General features: G+C 36.0%; 1 protein-coding gene across 6 annotated transcripts in view; it reads left to right on the plus strand.

The window, feature by feature from the left end:
* Positions 1-20,980, plus strand: part of EPHA6 (EPH receptor A6) — a 932,734-nt gene that overhangs the window by 167,457 nt on the left and 744,297 nt on the right. The window lies entirely within an intron of this gene.

A 20,980-nucleotide genomic window follows, 5' to 3' on the forward strand; every position in this document is an offset into this window, starting at 1 on the left:
TTATGTTATCTCACTTAACAATATATCATGGGCAACCTTCCATATAAGCACATGCTGATCCATCTCATACTTGCCATTCCCTCTTTTATACCCTGTCTCCAAATCATTAGCAAGTCCTGTCAGGTCAACCTTAAAATATATCCGGAGTTATTGCATTCACTTTCCTAATCTAGGTTCTCTCTTCTCTCATCTAAACTATTTCAGTAGCATCTTAACTTATGCCCCTTCCTCTCTTGTCTTCTTCAGCATTATATCAACTTATCCAGATAGCAACCAGAATGACTTTATAAAATGTAAGCCAGATCTTTCCAGTCCTCATGACAAAACCTTCCAGTCACTTGAAATCTTATTGAGAGCAAAATCCTCACTATAGACTAGTTGAGTTTTAGTGAACTTTTCTCTTCAGCAGTCACTCTGAATTCATTTCTTACCACTCCCACCCTTGCACACTGAACTGTAGTAGCACTGGACCCTTGCTGTTCCTCAAATGAGCTGTGCTTGCTCCTAACTCATGCCCTTTGATCTATTTCCTCTTCCTTTCATGCTCTTCCCCCAGATTTCTTTTTGTCTTGCCCCGTCAGTTAAATTGCAAATATCACTTGATCTCCTATAAAAGAACACCTCCCTCATTCACTCACAGGTCCTTTACCATATGTTACTCTTTCCTTTTAGCCCTTTTCACCACTGATATTTTATGCTTCTTGTTATTTATTTTCTTTTGTACAATCACCTAATAAACATTCTGTGAAAGCAGAGAGTTTGTTTTATATTTTCACTGATATGTGCCCTAAGTAGAACACTTTCTGGCATATAACAGGTTCTTAAAAAATATTTGTTGAATGATTTGAATGATTAATGACCTATATTTACATCTATAGATAAAATATTGATCAACTGTAATTTATCCATTGACGTATTGTAGATACTTCATTTGCCTCTAATTTTTCACTACTGGAAGTACTGTTCAGTGAACTTTCTTGTGATATATTTCTGTAGAACATATTTCTAGTAGAAATATTATACCAAACAGTATAAAAATTTATATATGATATGTACTGACACAGTATCTTCAAAAAGATGGATTATGTGTATCTTTACAATACTGAGTGTTTTTGTCCATGGGTGTATTATATCTTTTACATATATGCAGGTTCCCATGTATTTCAATGAGTTTTATTCATATGTGTGAACAAACTTGATATTTATTCATACTGTTTATGGTTTTTAAATGTCTATACAAGAAATATTTAAGGTGTTTAGTAATACATATTTTCCAAGGAGACAGAAGGAAAACATTTTTTGGTGTGTGAAGAATATCCACTAAAGTTTTAGAAGTTAGGGTTGGTTCTGTTCAATATTTTTATCAGTACTCCCAGTCTTTCCTTAACTCATTTTTGGTAAGTTTCAAGACAGTGTAACAAAAAGAAGTCTATGATCTAAAGAAAAGATAGTGGTGCCTCTACAGAAGCAGGCAGATACCAAAAAAGAAAAAAAAAAGGGTCGTGGTTGGTACTTTTTATTGAATAATCTTTATTTTAACCTTCACAGACAGAATTCAATGATTTTAAAACATATATAATGAGCAACCCTCATTGTATTATCCATGTCAGTAAATCTAGTATTTCCTACCTTCTCACACACTGTGCTAATGACTTTTTCAGATGAATGCATTTTAATGAAAAAATTAGAGTTACTTGGAAAGTCTTACAAGTAGGAGAAAATATAAACTGTGGTTTGTGTGATGTGAAAAGTGCTTTGAAGAAATCAACTGAAAAATCATTTGCTGGTAGTTCTGGGGGATAAAAATGTTTAAAACACATGCCTTTTTTATAGGTATGTGAATCAGGATTCAGTAGGAAATGGAGTAAACATACCTTCTGCATTCTTGAGCAAATGTTCCAGCAGGCCAGCTGAAGGTTGCTAAATGAACAAACGTTCGGAGTAAAAAGAAAATGAAATGTATTTTTTTAGAACATTTTTCAATACATAGGAATCTCTTTACAAGTATATTCCTAGCCTGAAGAAGAAGTAACAATCCATACACAGAGAAGTGGCTTAGAGAGTGGTAATTAGAAGAAAATTCTCCCTTAGCATTCTCCCTTCTCCCAGAAGGATGTTGAGAAACTGCTAATAAGAAGCACATAGGTGATAGTAACTAATCAAAATGAGTAAACCAGAAAGTTTATGCATATCCAGAGAGCTATGATCCATAGAACTAAGTACATTACTGCTAACCCAGCATAATACAAATGAAGACAAATAAAGCACATATCCCAAACTTGGAAAATAACTACCAGGTTTTTGAGGTTCTGGGAGGAAATCTGATGGACTCTGTTGGTATTTTTATTCCTTGTAGTTGAATGTTACAACTTTGGAATGAAAAAAAGATACATGAAGTAAACAGTGGGTTTCAGAGCTTAGAATTACATAAAGACAGGTTCCTGACAAGATAGAAGAAATGTTTTACAAAGACTGAGTGAATTAATTAGCTCCTGTGATCATGAAGTCATTATAATAAAGTTTAATTAAGAGAGAGAAAAAGTTGAGATAATTCCGTAAACTCAGTATAGGTGAGAAAATAAGTAAAGAAAATCTGAATCACAATGGTAAGATAAAAATTGAATGAAATAAAATGCTTAGGGGACTTAACTGTAACTATACTGAACAGAGCAGGAATAATGTGCAGAGTGATTTAGAAAGTAGCAAGGAGTTACTGAAAGGAATTTGGATAACAGTAATGCAATGGTATTAGTGGATCAAAACATAAGACCAAAAAGGGAGAGAAATCTATGAAGTTTCAGAGCATTTGGAGAATATAAAAAGGAGAAAAAAGAAGTGTTGACAATGATGGATGGATAAGGAGTGTACCATATTAAACACCAAGGTTCTCAATTAAATTTCAAAACTGGAACCATATAAATATACAAAATGAGGCCTCTAACATCTGGAAATCTTCTCATATGTGCAGAAGCATGATTTACTCATTTTTAATGAAACTTTCCTATTTCACAATGTGAAAAATATTTCATTTGGAATAAATCAGAGACTGAACAGAATAATAAAAGTTACTAAAGTTTAATCACTTGATATTTTCTGTCAATGTAGCACCGAAAGGTGTGAAAATAATTAGGAATCCTTTTGAACAAATAACCAAGTTATATTGGAATTCTCAGTTAAGTAAGGGAGATGGAAAAGTAACAATTTAGTTATGTTAATTTTCATTTAAACTAAAGAGACCTCTAAATGATATACTTGCATGGGCTCTCCTCCCAAAACTGAAGACCACAAGAAGTAGAGAAAATGTAGTAAAGCTTCGCCTCATAGCCACTAATTCAAGAGAGTTGCTGAAGCTTCATCAGTGAAGGTCTGTACTCTGTTGTTCTCTAATAATATGACTCAACTACTCATTGAATATTTGTTTCTTCATGCTCTACTATCATGTTTACTGTATGATTTTGATTTTCAGTTCTGCTATTTGCTAGTTCTCTGACTTTAGAATATGTGACTCAACGTCCATAAGACTTAGACTCCTTATATGTAATAGGGATAATAATATTATGGACTTCATACAGTTTTCATGAGGTCTAATGGTGATATTGCATATAAAGTCTTAACAACACTGGTTGTACTCATTCAATAAACACTATTAATAATACAGATCAACTTTTAATAATATTGGTGATGTTGTTTATTGAATGATTTAGATTTTCTTGTACTGGCTTTTGCATGACATTCTTACTGTGTGTTTGTTGGAGGCACAGATGGATGATAACGGACCAGTAACATAAGCACACATTTGTTATTTCTATTGCAAAAATTCACAGCTTTCATATTTATATTGGTGAGTTTCCCAACTGTCTTACTTATGTTTTTAAAGGGTCACTTTTGCTCTACTGTGATTACTAAATGGATCATGAGGGGCAAGAGTGAAAGTAGGGAGACTAGTTGAATGGCAATTGCAATAGTACCAGTAAGAGATGATGATAGTTTAAACTAAGTTGTTGGCAACACAGATTGAGGAAATTGATAGTATGTTGGATATGTTAGCTAAGTAATGTTAATATGATGTTTTTTTAAGCATGTGTCAGATATGAGGGAAGAAAACAAATGAAGGATCACTCCTAGACTTTTGCCTTGATTACTTGGTAGATTGTGGTGTATTTACTAAGATGGGGAAAACTGGTAGAAGAGCAGAAGGGTGGAAGGATAGAATCAAGAGTTCTGTTTCATCCATGTTTTGTGATAGCAATTAGACTTCTATGTAAATATGTCAAAAAAGTTGTATATATGAGTTTGAAGTTCAGGGGAGAGGTCAGGGCTCTAGATATAAATTTAGAAATTATCTCATGAGGATGCTATTTAGTATCATCAGACTGAGATCACCTAGTGAGAGAATGTAGACTTAAAAAAGTGGTGAGATTAATTCATGTTCTTAGTTATTTCTGGTATCTAATTCCTTCATACGGTGAACTTTCACACTGACCTCATGGTCTTTACAGTCACTCTATGTAATCTTTCAGATTTAGTTTAAATCCTAACTGGTACTTTCATCCCACCCCTATCCCATGTTTTTTAGTTCAAATATCTAGAAAGGAATGTCTGATTGACCTACTCAACCTAATAGTTCCTCACTTAAATTAGGGGCTAATTTTGCTTCACTAATATGGATGACTTTTCATAGATTAGGAACCAGTGTTTTCAATATATACTGCAATAAGATAGTATGCTATCCATTGTACATGTGTTATTAAATGATTGAAATAAACTATGAGATAGGTCCTTTTAACTTTGTTTCATTGATTAACAATTAAGGATCAAAATTAATCTCCCAAATCACACACCTTGTAAATTATGAAGTTGGTGTTTGAAAACAAGCCTACATAATTTCAAAGTCTAAATTTAAGAAGAAAAATTTAAAAGGATTTAAGCCTTCAGTTGCTTATAACCATGCTGAACCTGCATAATGAACAAATTCCATATACTTTACGGTGGAAGATCCAATAAGCCGAACATTAAGGAACAGGACTAAAAATTCTAACAATATTTGAGTTTTGCAATCATTTCCCCGAGACTAGCTCCATCCCCTTTTCTTAGGTACTATAAAAACCAGTTAGTTCCACCTTTTTACTTACAGTCATTCAACTTGCAGTTAGACTGTTTCAAATAATACAGTCACAATGTATAACAGAAAAAGAGATGAATATTATTATTTACTGTATGTATTAATAAATGTTATTTAATAAGGATATAATTCACATGTTATAAAATCACCCATTTGAAGTGCACTATTCAATGACTTTGGTTATCCACAGAGTTGTGCAACCATCACTACAAAGTTTAGAACTATTCATTACCCCAAATGGAAATGATGTACCCATTAGCAATACCCCACAAACCCCTCCCACCTCACCCCACCCAATCTTCCAGCACTAGGCAAACAATCTATTTTCTGCCTCTATAGATTTGACTATTCTATTCATTCCATTAATGGAATCATACAATATATGTGGTGTTTTGTGACTGCCTTCTTTCACTTAGCATAATGTTTTCAAGATTCACCCATGTTGTAACATGACTTTCTTTTTATTCATTTAGCATTAATTGATTTATTCCTTTTTATTGTCACATACTATTCAAGTATATGAACTTCATTTACCCACTCATTGGTTAGTGGTAACTTAGGTTGTTTCCATTTTTGGCTAGTATAACAATGATGCCATGAACATTCATTTTCAAGTTTTTATATGGAAGTATGTTTTCATTTTTCCTGAGTATATACCTAGGAATGGAACTGCTGGGTCACATGGTAATTGTATGTTTAATGTTCTGAATTACTGCCAAACACTTTTCTAAAGTGGCTATGCCACTTTACTCTCCAATCAGCTATCTATGAGGGGTCCAACTTTTCCATATTTTCATCAACACTGATTATTGTCTGCTGTTTTGTTTATAGCCATCCTAGTGGGTGTGAAGAGGTTTCACATTTGGTTTTGTTCTGGTTTTGCTTCCCTAACACTTAATGATTTGAAAACTTTCCCTGTCCTTATTAGCCATTTGTCTATTTTCTTTGGGTAAATTTTTATTCAAGTCTTTTGCCCATTTTTAATTGCATTGTCATTTTGCTATCTAGTTGGAAGAATTCTTTATATTGGATACAAATCCCTTATCAGCTATATGATTTTACATATAGTTTCTCCCATTCTGTAGTTTCTGATTTTCTTCATACCATTTGCAGCACAAATGTTTTTAATTTGGAAGTCCAAGTAATCTGTTTTTTTCCTTTTGTAACTTCTTCCTTCAGTTCCATATCTAAGAAATGATTGGCTAATCCAGTCACAAATACTTTTATGTTTTAAGATTTTTATTGCTTTAGGTTTTACATTTAAGTTTATGAACTATCTTGCATTAATTTTTGTGAACAGTGTAAGAAAGAGATCTAACTTCATTCTTTGGCTTGTAAATATCCAGTTGTCCTGAATATTATTTTATATTCAGGAATAAATACAGTGTTCATGAAAAAACTCTACTTGGGAAGATTAGGGAAGCATTATGTAATATGTAGCATTTGAGAGTTTCCTAGTGTGTGAATAGAATTTGGATAGATAGAGAAGTACTAGGGAAGAAAATGATAGACATAGTTGGAGAAGAGGAGCAAAACATTTAAAATAATTATTTCATTTTGGCTCTGACATGGGTTGCACAGAACCTGTAAACTAAAATAGACAGACCCTGATAAAATGGTTCAAGTATGAAAAATATCTTCGGGAAGTTCCTGAGAGTTATACCCTGATGGAAGCAAGTGAGGTCTTGTGTTTGTAAGCCAATTCTCTAGAGTTCTTTGGTTAAGGCCTGCTTTGGAGTGGATGTTAACTCCCCAGAACTTATGGCCTCCTCTGGCATTATGGATATCTTCCTCAAAGGGACTTTGTCTGCTCTTCAGTTGATGGGCCTGGGGTACAAGAACTAGTACAGTGCAGAAAGTGGTCAGGGATAATGTCAGTGGTAGGGTTAATTGTCAGTGGTAACTTTAGCTTTGATGTTTCCTGGTCTTAAAATTCTCTGGCTTTGTAGGTCCAACAGTACCCTTATTGGTTTCTTGTTTATCTCATTTTTGGGAACAACACATGATCTGTTAGCCAATGCCACAAATCTATGTGTCAGTCCCCCTAGTTGCCTTTCAAGCTTGGCTGCCCATTTTGTCCAGTTATATCCACCTTCCCTCTTACAGTTAACTGTTGTCATACAGCCTTTGCTATTCCAAAATCCCATCATTGCTGTTAAAACTAGACAACCAGTTTCATAAGTAGATCCCCAACCCCCACCTTCAAACCTAGTCTACCAAGGACAACCACAGCTGAATTTCTCAAGATGGAGCTATTCTCATTAGCACATTTCTTTCAGTTTTAGGGAAGAGTTATCTTCAGAGCCATCCCAAGAATGCACTAATTTCATAGATTTTCTACTATTATTTGATAAATCCAGTGTAGCACTTCATCTATCTGAGGTTGTGACCCCTTTATCAAAACGTTGCTTAGGCATTTTTACCTCTTTTATTTTAGGATATTGTCACCCCTTAGCCCCCAAGCCCTACTTCAAAGAAGTATCCTAACATCCTAATAGTATATAATGACTACAAGTATCATTAAATTCTGGATCATAGGTAAGTTGTCCCACATCAATCAACTCTCTTTCATCTGGCCTTATGTTCTGCCCTCCCATGTCCGGTAGTTTTGGGAGCCATTTCTAAGCATTGCTTCACAGTTGCTGTACATGTTAACCAGGGCCTACAATTCTTTTGATCAATAATCCTGTCCTTCCTAAAAAAGGGAGAGTACTTACACAGTTGGGTTACACTGAGAATTGACTAAAGTTGTTAGCCTAGAATCCTTGAAGGAGGTGGTGAGATATTAAAGAGGGCAGACTTTGTCTTGTCAGGTATCTGTCTAAGGCAAGGTCACTGCATGACCTCCAGGCAAAGGGAGACCATTGTCCTCTAGCAAGCATGAATGAGCCATTTCTGCAAGTCCACAGATTTTAGGGAAATCTGAGAATTCAAGTTATCATATATATTCCTCTCACTCCATTCTAGGTTTTATATCCTTCCCTATATGTGGCTTGACTTTATGTAAAATATGCAACAGGGCTATGAATTCATCCTTCCCTGCAGTTTGGTTCCTTACACAGTCATATCCTGGGCTTGTTTTCATCCCTAAGTACCTTTTGACTACAGGAGATCAGTATCTATATAAATGCTATTATTAAAAAAAAAAAAAGCCTTCTGTTTTATACCAGGCCCTGGGTTGGGTGTTGACTGAACTATGTCATTTTTTTTCTTTCAATGCGTTGATGGCATTTAACAGTAACCACTGTTCTTATAATTATCTTTGCTGTAGCAGGGTAACTCTCTCAAATCCTAGAGATACCATATAGACCTGTGCAGCCCCTCCAATACATGATATCTCACTTAACTACTGGTAAGAATGTTAGTAATTGAGGTACTTCATAATGCAAGACCTTGTCATTATCCCACTTACTATCAGCACTGGAGTCCTGTTGACATTGGACAAGAGAGTGATCCAGTTATTGGAGCACTTGCTTCCTAGAATTGTCTTTTTGTACCAACTGTATTAAGCACAGCTCCCTTGTAAGCTGATAATTAGATAAAAGTTTGGATAGTTTATTTTGGAGATTAAGGTACCATGGGTTGAAGAGGAAAGTGTCACAGAAAAGGGATGCTGCAATAAAGGATGCTTTATTTTGCTTATTACTACCATGGATAGCTGGAGCTTAATCCCACTGGGTTGTTTAGGGAAATGGTGTAAAACACATCTCATAAACTAAATTCCATGAGTTATTTGTTGAGGGCATTCCACCAGAGATATTAATTCCTCAGTTCTTCTGAAGTCATGTATGCACAGAGACTTCTGCAGTTTGGGGGAATAAAAAAATAGTCCTCATTCACCATGTTGCTGTTAGCGCATCCTGAAAGGTTGGAAGAAATGAAAAGAACACTGACAGTATCTGCTAAATGGAGGAATCAAAATTAAAGTTTAGTTAATGTCAGGGGTCAAGGTGTCAGCATAGGAAGATCCTTCATTCACCTCCACCCACAGACACAACAGATGTTTAACAACATGTGGAAAAATCCCCTCTGAAAATAATCTGAGAATTAACTGAATACCTGCTCTACAACAAAGGATAAAAAGGACCATACCAAAACAGTAGGGAGAATCAGAGACATGCTTTCACCAAAACCCCACACCTGGTGCAGTGACCCACAATCAGGAGGGATCTCAAAAAAAAAGAAACAAATGTAAATGAATCTGTTCCCTAAGGAGCAAGTAGTTTGCACCCTACACTAGGCAGCCCAAACATTCAACTCTGCACTACAGAGATGACCCCAAAATGTCCGGCCTTTAAAACCATGGGATTGCATTTAGGAGAAACATAGGGCTATAGGGAATGAAGATTCTGCTCTTAAGGGGTTCACATGCAGTTCTATTTGCCCTGGACCTACCACAGAAAGCAGAATTTTGAAAAGGGCTTAGACCATAAGCGAAGGAGTTTCACTTGTAAAACTGAAAGCATCTGCCACAGGGGCAGAAATCTCTTAATCTCGTTCCAGAGACGGAAAGCTTGTGAATGCCATCTTTAAGGGATCTATTTACCTTGCTAGCACTGGTGCTGGTGGGCATGATATGCAACTGTATTCTAAAAACCTAATAGCATTGAAAGAGCAGTCCAGTCCCTCCTCCTTTTGTCCACTCATCCAACCCTGCCAAACACAGTAGGCGCATACAACCCACACAGGGAACACCCTTTGAGTGCCAGACTCATGTCATTAGGGAGGATTACATTACTGTACCCAACAGGTCTGAGATAATGGGGAGAAACATCTCAAGAGACAACCAAGAACTAGAGCAAGGGAAATCAGAAAAACTAGGATTTGAATTATAGGGTCCCAGAAGGAGAAAAGAGAGGGAAAGGGGCAGAACATTTATTTGAAGAAATAATGGCAGAAAATGTCCCTAACTTGGGGAAGGAAACAGACATCCAAGTCTAGGAAGCATAGAGAGTTCCAACCAAGATGAACGCAAAGAGATCCACAGAAGGACACATGATAATTAAAATGTCAAAAGTTGAAGAGAGAATCTTAATACAAGCAGCAAGAGAAAAACAAATAGTTACAAACATAAGAAATTCCATAAGACTATCAGCTGATTTTTTTTCAGTAGAAAATATGCAGGCGAGAAGGTTGTGGCATGATATATTAAAAATACTGAAAGGAAAAACATTTTCAAGAATACCCTACCTGACAAAATTATCATTCAGAATTGAAAAAAAGAGAAAGTTTGCCAGACCAACAAATGCTAAGGGAATGCTGACCACTAAGCCAGCCTTACAAAAATTGTTAAAGTGACTTTGCTAAGCTTAAAAGAAAAGACCGTATCTAGAAATAAATTATATGAAAGAAAAAAATTTCACTGGTAAAGGAAAATATGTAGTAAAGGAAGAGGCCGAACCCCTTATAAAGCTAGTATGAAGGTTAAATTGTGAAAGTAGTAAAATTAACCAAAACTAAAATTTTTTGTAAGGAATATACAAAATGAAAAAATATAAAATATGACATTAAAAACATAAAATTTGTGATGGGAAAAGAATATCCTTTCAGAATGCAGTCAAACTTAATCAACTATCAACTTAAAATAGACTGTGATATCATAATATATATTAATATGTATATGTTATGTATAAATTTCATGGTAACTACAAACCGGAAACCTACAATAGATACAGAATAATTCAAAAGGAATCTAAACACAATACTAAAGAAATTAATCAGGCCACAAGGTAAGAGAGCAAGAAAAGATACAAAGAACTAAAAACTCAGAATATAACTAAAAAATGGCAGTAAGTTCATAAGGATTAATAATTATGTAAATGGACTACATTATCCAATCAAAACATATAGGGTGGCTGAACAGATTACAGAGAAACTCCATATGCTCTATGCAAATAACTCCTTTCAGGTCTAAACACACACAGAAAAAGTGAAAGGGTGGAAAAGATATTCCATGCAAATGGAATCAGAAAGCTGACATAGCAATACTTATATCACACAAAATAGACTTGAAAACAAAGTAACAAATGACAAAGGGCATTACATACTAATAATGGATCAATTGAAGAGGAGAATATAATATGTGTAAATATTTATGTGCCAATATAGGAGCACCTAAATACATAAAAAAATTCATGGACATAAAGGGAGAAATTGACAGCAATACAATAATAGTAGGAGACTTTAATAGTAGGAGACCTCACATCAATGGATAGATCATGCAGACAGAAAATCGATAAGGAAACACAGCCTTTAATGGCATATTAAAACAGATGGATTTAACAGATATATATAGAACATTACATCCAAAATCAGCAGTGTACATATTTTACTCAAGTGCACATGGAATATTGTCCAGGTAGATGACATGTTAGGACACAAAAAATATCTAAGTAAGTTTAAGAAGATTGAAATCATATCAATCTGGTGTGAAACTGGGAATTAATTACAAGAAGAAATTTTGAGGGAAAAAACCCACTTGGACTCTAAACAACATGCTACTAAATATCAAAGATAAAAAATAAGGCAAATGAAAATAGAAACACAATATTCTAAAATCTAGGATGCAACAAAGGCTGTTCTCAGAGGGAACTTGTAGCCATATAGAAAACAAGAAGAAAATATTACACCTAAGGAAACTAGAAAAAGAACAAACAAAACCCAGTTATTACAAGGAAAGAAACAATAGTGATCATAGTGGAAATAAATAAAATAGAGACTAAAATGCAATAGAAAAAACCAATGAAGTTAGGAGCTGGTTCTCTAAATAAATAAAATTGACAGAATTTTAGCCAGATTCATGGAGAAAAGGCCCAAATATATTCAGTCATAAATGAAAGAAAAGTTATAAGTAATACCACAAAACTACAAAGGATCAGAAGACTACTATGGATAATTTACACCAACACATTGGAAAACCTAGAAGAAATGGATAAATATCTAGAAACATGCAATCTTCTAAGAATCATGAAGAAATCGTCTGAGTAGATGGAATACTACTAATGAAATTGAATCATTGAGCAAAAGTTTGGAACAAACAAAATTCCAGAACCAGAAAGCTTCATTGAGGAATTCTACCAAGCATTCAAAGGTTTTACACCTTTTTTTTTCAAAAAGGTGAAGAGGAGGAAATGCTTCCAAAATCATATAATGAAGCAAGCATTACATTGATACCAAAACCAAACAAAAACAACACAAAGAAATTATAGGCCAATATCCTTGATGACCATAGATGGAAAAATCCTCTGTAAGGTATTAGTAAGATGGATACTCGGTGATTGAGGGAGAAGATAGCGGCATGAGAAGTGAGGTGGAAACCTCCTCCCAGAAGCACACATAACATGAAAATACAGCAAATACAACAAATCCTGAAAGACCTGAAGACCACAAAACAGACTGCCTACATCTAGGGAAAAAAGAAGACATCACAGAAAAGGGTAAAGTACCAAAGCCATGATCCAGCAGGACCCAAGCCCTCCTGCCACCCCATCTTATAGGTGGGAGGAAGATAAACAAAGTGGGGAGGGAGTAGAAGCCCAGCACTTCTAAACACCCAGCCCTTGAGATCTGCTCTGGGAACACAAACCCACATTTACATGGTGCTCTGGAGAATAGAAGGGTTAGAAAGCAAAGACAGGCAGATTACTTGGAGACAATGAGATTCCAGGTGCTTGAAGAGAACATGTACCCACAACCGGAAACTCTAGAAAGACTTCCCAACAGCAAAAGGGATGCTAAAGGGGGAACAATTACATGAAGCTTGCTGCTCAGGAGAAAGTTCAGGTGGACAAAATTGTCCAGGCACACTCAGCCTAGCAGGTTGGGAACTTCCAGGAGCTTCAGATGGTCCATCACCCTGCTGGCAATGTAGTGCTGAAGTGCCCCACTGTAAGATGCCTCCAGGCAGGCACTGGTCTGCACAACTGCTCCCACCATCGTGCCAGGGCAGCTGGAGGGTAGCCTTGCCTATGGCAGCTACAGCAGCATAATGCAGATGCTCCTCCCTGTGTGCTTGGCCCACTAAACTTGGCAGTGGAGACAGGTACTGCAGCCAGGAAGGAAAGAGCTCTTTCGTCCCAGCATGTACCAGTACTGCACACCTGTGACACCCACCATTGTTAAAGGTACTGGGCAACTGCAGAGAGTAGAGCATCTTTTTCCTCTCTCTGGTTGCTTTTAACACTCTCTCCTTGTCCTTGATCTTTGCCATTTTAATTATTGTATATCTTGATGTTGACTTTTACGGCCATTTTGTGTTGGGAGATCTCTTCACTTCCATGACCTGACAGACTATTTCCTTCCTCAGATTAGGGACCTTTTCAGCAGTTATTTCCTCAAAAACACTATCTATCCATTTTTCACTTTCTTCTTCTTATGGTATCCCTATAATGCAAACATTGCTCCATTTGGATTGGTCACACTGTTCTGTTATTATTCTTTGATTCCTAGAAATTCTTTTTTCTCTGTGCCTCAGGTTCTTTGTTTTCCTGTTTTCTAATTTCTATTTCATTTATTGTCTCCTCTGTGTCCTCTCATCCAATTTTAAATCTTTCTATTTTATGCTTCATTTCAGATACTGTATTTTTCAAGTTTCTATCTCTTTCTTGAAGGATCCATGAGATCTTGAATATTTTTCTGTAGTTCTGTGAGCATGTTTATGCTTTTTCTTTTGAAATCTTTCTCAAGAAGATTCATTATTTCAGTTTCACTTAGCCCTCTTTCTGGTGTCTCTTAGATATTTATACAGTCTTTTCATATTTCTAGTGATTACTATAAAATAATAACTGTGTATGCAGCACTCTCTAGTGCCCAGATCATGTACAAAGGAAATCCCATCAGAATATCAGCTGACTTCACAGCAGAAACCTTACAGGCCAGAAGGGATTGGCATGATATATTTAATGCAATAAAACAGAAGGACCTCCAAACAAGAATACTCTACCTGGCAAGATTATCATTTAAATTTGAAGCAGGGATTAAACAATTACCAGATAAGCAAAAGTTGAAGGAAATTACTTTCCACAAATCATGTCTACAGTGTATTTTTAGAGGAACTGCTATAGATGGAAGTACTCTTAAGGCTAAATAGCTGTCACCAGAGAAAATAACACTCCAGTGAAGGAAGCAGACCAATTAATTACTAAGCAAATACAAAATTTAATCAACTAACCACAGTCAGTCAAGGGATACAAAGAAAGTACAGAATATGACACCTAACATATAGAATGGAGGGGGGGAAAATGAACCATTAGATTGTGTTTGAAATAGCATAATAAGTGAGTTAAGTTAGAGTGTTAGATGGTAAAGAAGCTTCCCTTGAACCTTTGGTAAACACGAATCTAAAACCTGCAACAATAGTAACTAAATATCTATCAATAATCACCCTAAATGTAAATGGACTGAATGCACCAATCAAAAGACAGAGTTACAGATGGTTTAAAAAACAAGGCCCATCTATATGGGCCTACAAGAGACTCACTTATAGCAGACAAAATAGATTTCAAAAAAAGAAAGTAGTATGAAACAAGAACATTACATAATGATAAAGGGTCAGTCCAACAAGAGGATATACCCATTATAAATATCTATGAACCCAACATAGGAACACCTAATATGTGAAACAAATACTAACAGAATTAAAGGTGAAATACAATGCAATGCATTCATCTTAGGAGACACTAACACAATACTCAATACAAAAGACAGATCAACCAGACAGAAAATAACTAGGGAGACAGACTGAACAACACTTAGAACACATGAACCTAAGAGACATCTACAGAACTCTGTACCCAAAAGCAGCAGGATACACATTTTTCTCAAGTGCACAAGGAACATTTTCAAGAGTAGATCATATACTAGCCCCAAAAAGAGCCTCAGTAAATTCAAAAAAGATTGAAATTGTGCCAACCAGCTTCTCAGACGACAAAGGTATGAAACTAGAAATAAATAGTGCAGAGAAAACAAAAATCCCCCGAACACATGGAGGCTTAACAACATGTTCCTAAATAATCAAGGGCTCAATGACCAAATAAAAACAGAGATCAAGCAATATATAGAGACATGAAAACAACAACTCAATACCCCAAAACCTGTGTGGTGCAGCAAAGGCAGTTATAAGAGGAAAGTACATAACAATAGCAATACAGGCTTACCTCAAGAAAGAAGAACAATTGCAAATGAACAGTCTAAACTCACAATTAACGAAACTAGAAAAAGTAGAACAAATGAGGCCCAAAATCAGTAGAAGGAAGGACATAACAAAGTTCAGAGCAGAAATAAGTAAAATTGAAAAGAATAAAAAGTATCAGTGCAACCAGGAGCTTGTTCTTCAAGAAAATAAATAAAATAGATAAACCCCTAGACATACACACTTCCAAAGAAAAAAAGAATCTATGCACATAACAGAATAATAAAGGAAAAATCACTACAATCACCTTGGAAGTACAAAGAATTATTAGAGAATACTATGAAAAATTATATGCTAACAATTTGGATAACCTATAAGAAATGGACAACTTTCTAGAAAAATGTAACCTTCCACTTCCAATACCAACACAGGAAGAAGCAGAAAATCTGAACAGACAAATAATCAGCAATGAAATTGAATTGGTTATCAGAAAACTACCTAAGAACAAAATCCCCAGGCAAGATGGCTTCACTGCTAAATTCTATCAAACATTTAGTGATGACCTAATACCCATCCTCAAACTTTTCCAAAGAGTAGAAGAGGAAGAAATACTTCCGAACTCATTCTATGAGGCCAACATCACTCTAATTTCAAAACCAGTCAGACAGCCCCCAAAAATAAAATTAAACCAATGTCCCTGATGAACATAGATGCAAAAATACACAATGAATTATTAGCCAATTGAATACAAAAAAACATCATATCATCAAGATCAAGTGGGATTTATGCCATGGATCATGGATGCAACAATATTACAATATTTGAAAATCCATCATCATTATACACCACATCAACAAAAAAAATAGAAATTACATAGTCATCTCAATAGATGCTGAAAAAGAATTTGACAAAATTCAACATCTATTCATGATGAAAACTCAACATTTTGTTGTGAAACAAATACTAACAGAATTAAAGGTGAAATACAATGCAATGCATTCATTTTAGGAGACACTAACAGAATACTCAATACAAAAGACAGATCAACCAGACAGAAAATAACTAGGGAGACAGACTGAACAACACATTAGAACACATGGACCTAAGAGACATCTACAGAACTCTGTACCCAAAAGCAGCAGGATACACATTTTTCTCAAGTGCACAAGGAACATTTTAGGTATATACACATTTTGTTGTATAGAGGGCAGTAATCTCAACGTAATAAAAGCCATATACAACAAACCCACAGCCAACATCATGCTTAACAGTGAAAAATGAAAAGCTCAATTTTCCACAGACATTGAGAACAAGACAGGGATGCCTACTCTCACTTTTATTCAATGTAGTATTGGAGGTCCTAGCCATGGCAATCAGACAACACAAAGCAATAAAAGGCATCCAGATTGGTAAGGAAGAAGTTAAACTGTCACTGTTTGCAGATTACATAATATTGGACATAGAAAACCCTAAAGAATTCACCCCAAACTACTGGAACTAATAGCGCAATTCAGCAGATTTGCAGATATAAAATTTGTACACAGAAATCTGTTGCATTCCTATATACTAGCAATGAACTAGCAGAATGAGAAATCAGGAAAACAGTTTCATTCAAAATTCCATCAAAAAGAATAACATATCTATGAATAAACCTTATGAAGGAAGTGAAAGACATTTACCCTTAGAACTACAAGACACTCGAGAGAAATTAAAGACCCCAATAAATGGAAATACATTCTGTGCTCATGTATAAGAAGAATTAACAGGAGAGGGGCGGAAGATGGCGGCGTGAGTAGAGCAGCGGAAATCTCCCAAAACCACATATATCTATGAAAATATAACAAAGACAACCCTTCCTAGAATAAAGACCAGAGGACACAGGACAATATCCAGACCACATCTGCGCCTGAGAGAACCCAGCGCCTCACGAAGGGGGAGAGGAGGGCCACAAATCAACAAGAAAGGAAGATCTTCCAGCCGTCACTCGTCCCAGCTCTGCAAACTATTCCTATCATCATGAAAAGGCAAAGCTACAGGCAGACAAAGATCACAGAGACAACACCAGAGAAGGAGACAGACCTAACCAGTCTACCTGAAAAAGAATTCAAAATAAGAACCATAAACATGCTGACAGAGATGCAGAGAAATACGCAAGAGAAATGGGATGAAGTCCGGAGGGAGATCACAGATGCCAGAAAGGAGATCACAGAAATGAAACAAACTCTGGAAGGGTTTATAAGCAGAATGGATAGGATGCAAGAGGCCATTGATGGAATTGAAACCAGAGAACAGGAACACATAGAAGCTGACATAGAGAGAGACAAAAGGATCTCCAGGAACGAAACAATAATAAGAGAACTGTGTGACCAATCTAAAAGGAACAATATCTGTATTATAGGGGTTCCAGAAGAAGAAGAAGAGAGAGGAAAAGAGATGGAAAGTGTCTGAGAAGAAATAATTGCGAAAACTTCCCCAAACTGGGGAAGGAAATAATCGAACAGACCACGGAAATACACAGAACCCCCAATAGAAAGGATCCAAGGAGGACAACACCAAGACACATAATAATTAAAATGGCAAAGATCAAGGACAAAGAAAGAGTTTTAAAGGCAGCTAGAGAGAAAAAGGTCACCTATAAAGGAAAACCCATCAGGCTAACATCAGACTTCTCGACAGAAACCCTACAGGCCAGAAGAGAATGGCATGATATATTTAATACAATGAAACAGAAGGGCCTTGAACCAAGGATACTGTATCCAGCATGACTATCATTCAAATATGATGGTGGGATTAAACAATTCCAAGACAAACAAAAGCTGAGGGAATTTGCTTTCCACAAACCACCTCTACAGAACATTTTACAGGGACTGCTCTAGATGGGAGCACTCCTAGAAAGAGCACAGCACAAAACACCCAACATATGAAGAATCGAGGAGGAGGAATAAGAAGGGAGAGAAGAAAAGAATCTCCAGACAGTGTATATAACAGCTCAATAAGCGAGCTAAGTTAGGCAGTAAGATACTGAAGAGGCTAACCTTGAACCTTTGGTAACCACGAATTTAAAGCCTGCAATGACAATAAGTACATATCTTTCAATAGTCACCCTAAATGTTAATGGGCTGAATGCACCAATCAAAAGACACAGAGTAATAGAATGGATAAAAAAAGCAAGACCCATCTATATGCTCCTTACAAGAAACTCACCTCAAACCCAAAGACATGTACAGACTAAAAGTCAAGGGATGGAAAAACATATTTCAAGCAAACAACAGCGAGAAGAAAGCAGGGGTTGCAGTACTAATATCAGATAAAATGGACTTCAAAACAAAGAAAGTAACAAGAGATAAAGAAGGACACTACATAATGATAAAGGGCTCAGTCCAACAAGCGGATATAACCATTTTAAATATATATACACCCAACACAGGAGCACCAGCATATGTGAAACAAATACTAACAGAACTAAAGGGGGAAATAGACTGCAATGCATTCATTCTAGGAGACTTCAACACACCACTCACCGCAAAGGATAGATCCACTGGGAAGAAAATAAGTAAGGACACGGAAGCACTGAACAACACAGTAGAGCAGACGGACCTAATAGACATCTATAGAACTCTACACCCAAAAGCAGCGGGATATACATTCTTCTCAAGTGCACATGGAACATTCTTCAGAATAGACCACATACTAGGCCACAAAAAGAGCCTCAGAAAATTCCAAAAGATTGAAATCCTACCAACCAACTTTTCAGAACACAAAGGCATAAAACTAGAAATAAACTGTACAAAGAAAGCAAAGAGGCTCACAAACACATGAAGGCTTAATAACACTCTCCTAAATAATCAATGGATCAATGAACAAATCAAAATGGAGATCCAGCAATATATGGAAACAAATGACAACAACAACACTAACCCCAACTTCTGTGGGACACAGCAAAAGCAGTCTTAAGAGGAAAGTATATAGCAATCCAAGCATATTTAAAAAAGGAAGAACAATCCCAAATGAATGGTCTAATGTCACAATTATCGAAATTGGAAAAAGAAGAACAAATGAGGCCTAAGGTCAGCAGAAGGAGGGATATCATAAAGATCAGAGAAGAAATAAATAAAATTGAGAAGAATAAAACAATAGCAAAAATCAATGAAACCAAGAGCTGGTTCTTCGAGAAAATAAACAAAATAGATAAGCCTCTAGCCAGACTTATTAAGAAGAAAAGAGAGTCAACACAAGTCAACAGTATCAGAAACGAGAAAGGAAAAATCACGACAGACCCCACAGAAATACAAAGAATTACTAGAGAATACTATGAAAACCTATATGCTAACAAGCTGGGAAACCTAGGAGAAATGGACAACTTCCTAGAAAAATACAACCTTCCAAGATTGACCCAGAAAGAAACAGAAAATCTAAACAGACCAATTACCAGCAACGAAATTGAAGCGGTAATCAAAAAACTACCAAAGGACAAAATCCCTAGGCCAGATGGATTTACCTCGGAATTTTATCAGACATACAGGGAAGACATAATACCCATTCTCCTTAAAGTTTTTCAAAAAATAGAGGAGGAGGGGATACTCCCAAACTCATTCTATGAAGCTAACATCACCCTAATACCAAAACCAGGCAAAGACCCCACCAAAAAAGAAAACTACGGACCAATATCCCTGATGAACGTAGATGCAAAAATACTCAACAAAATATTAGCAAACCGAATTCAAAAATACATCAAAAGGATCATACACCATGACCAAGTGGGATTCATCCCAGGGATGCAAGGATGGTACAACATTCGAAAGTCCATCAACATCATCCACCACATCAACAAAAAGAAAGACAAAAACCACATGATCATCTCCATAGATGCTGAAAAAGTATTTGACAAAGTTCAAAATCCATTCATGATAAAAACTCTCAGCAAAATGGGAATAGAGGGCAAGTACCTGAACATAATAAAGGCCATCTATTATAAACCCACAGCCAACATTATATTGAACAGCAAGAAGCTGAAAGCATTTCCTCTGAGATCGGGAACTAGACAGGGATGCCCACTCTCTCCACTGTTATTTAACATAGTACTGGAGGTCCTAGCCTTGGCAATCAGACAAAATAAAGAAATACAAGGAATCCAGATTGGTAAAGAAGAAGTTAAACTGTCACTATTTGCAGATGACAGGATACTGTACATAAAAAACCCTCAAGACTCCACCCCAAAACTACTAGAACTGATATCGGAATACAGCAAAGTTGCAGGATACAAAATGAACACACAGAAAACTGTGGCTTTCCTATTTACTAACAATGAACCAACAGAAAGAGAAATCAGGAGAACAACTCTATTCCCAGTTGCATCAAAAAAAATAAAATACCTAGGAATAAACCTAACCAAAGAAGTGAAAGACTTATACTCTGAAAACTACAAGTCACTCTTAAGATAAATTAAAGGTAACATTAACAGATGGAAACTCATCCCATGATCGTGGCTAGGAAGAATTAATATCGTCAAAATGGCCATCCTGCCCAAAGCAATATACAGATTTGATGCAATCCCTATCAAATTACCACCAACATACTTAAACGAACTGGAACAAATAATTCAAAAATTCATATGGAAACACCAAAGACCCCCGAATAGCCAAAGCAATCCTGAGAAAGAAGAATAAAGTAGGGGGGATCTCACTCCCCAACTTCAAGCTCTACTATAAAGCCATAGTAATCAAGACAAT

Source organism: Manis pentadactyla, chromosome 1 (assembly GCF_030020395.1).
Source record: "Manis pentadactyla isolate mManPen7 chromosome 1, mManPen7.hap1, whole genome shotgun sequence".
Taxonomy (NCBI): Eukaryota; Metazoa; Chordata; class Mammalia; order Pholidota; family Manidae; genus Manis; species Manis pentadactyla.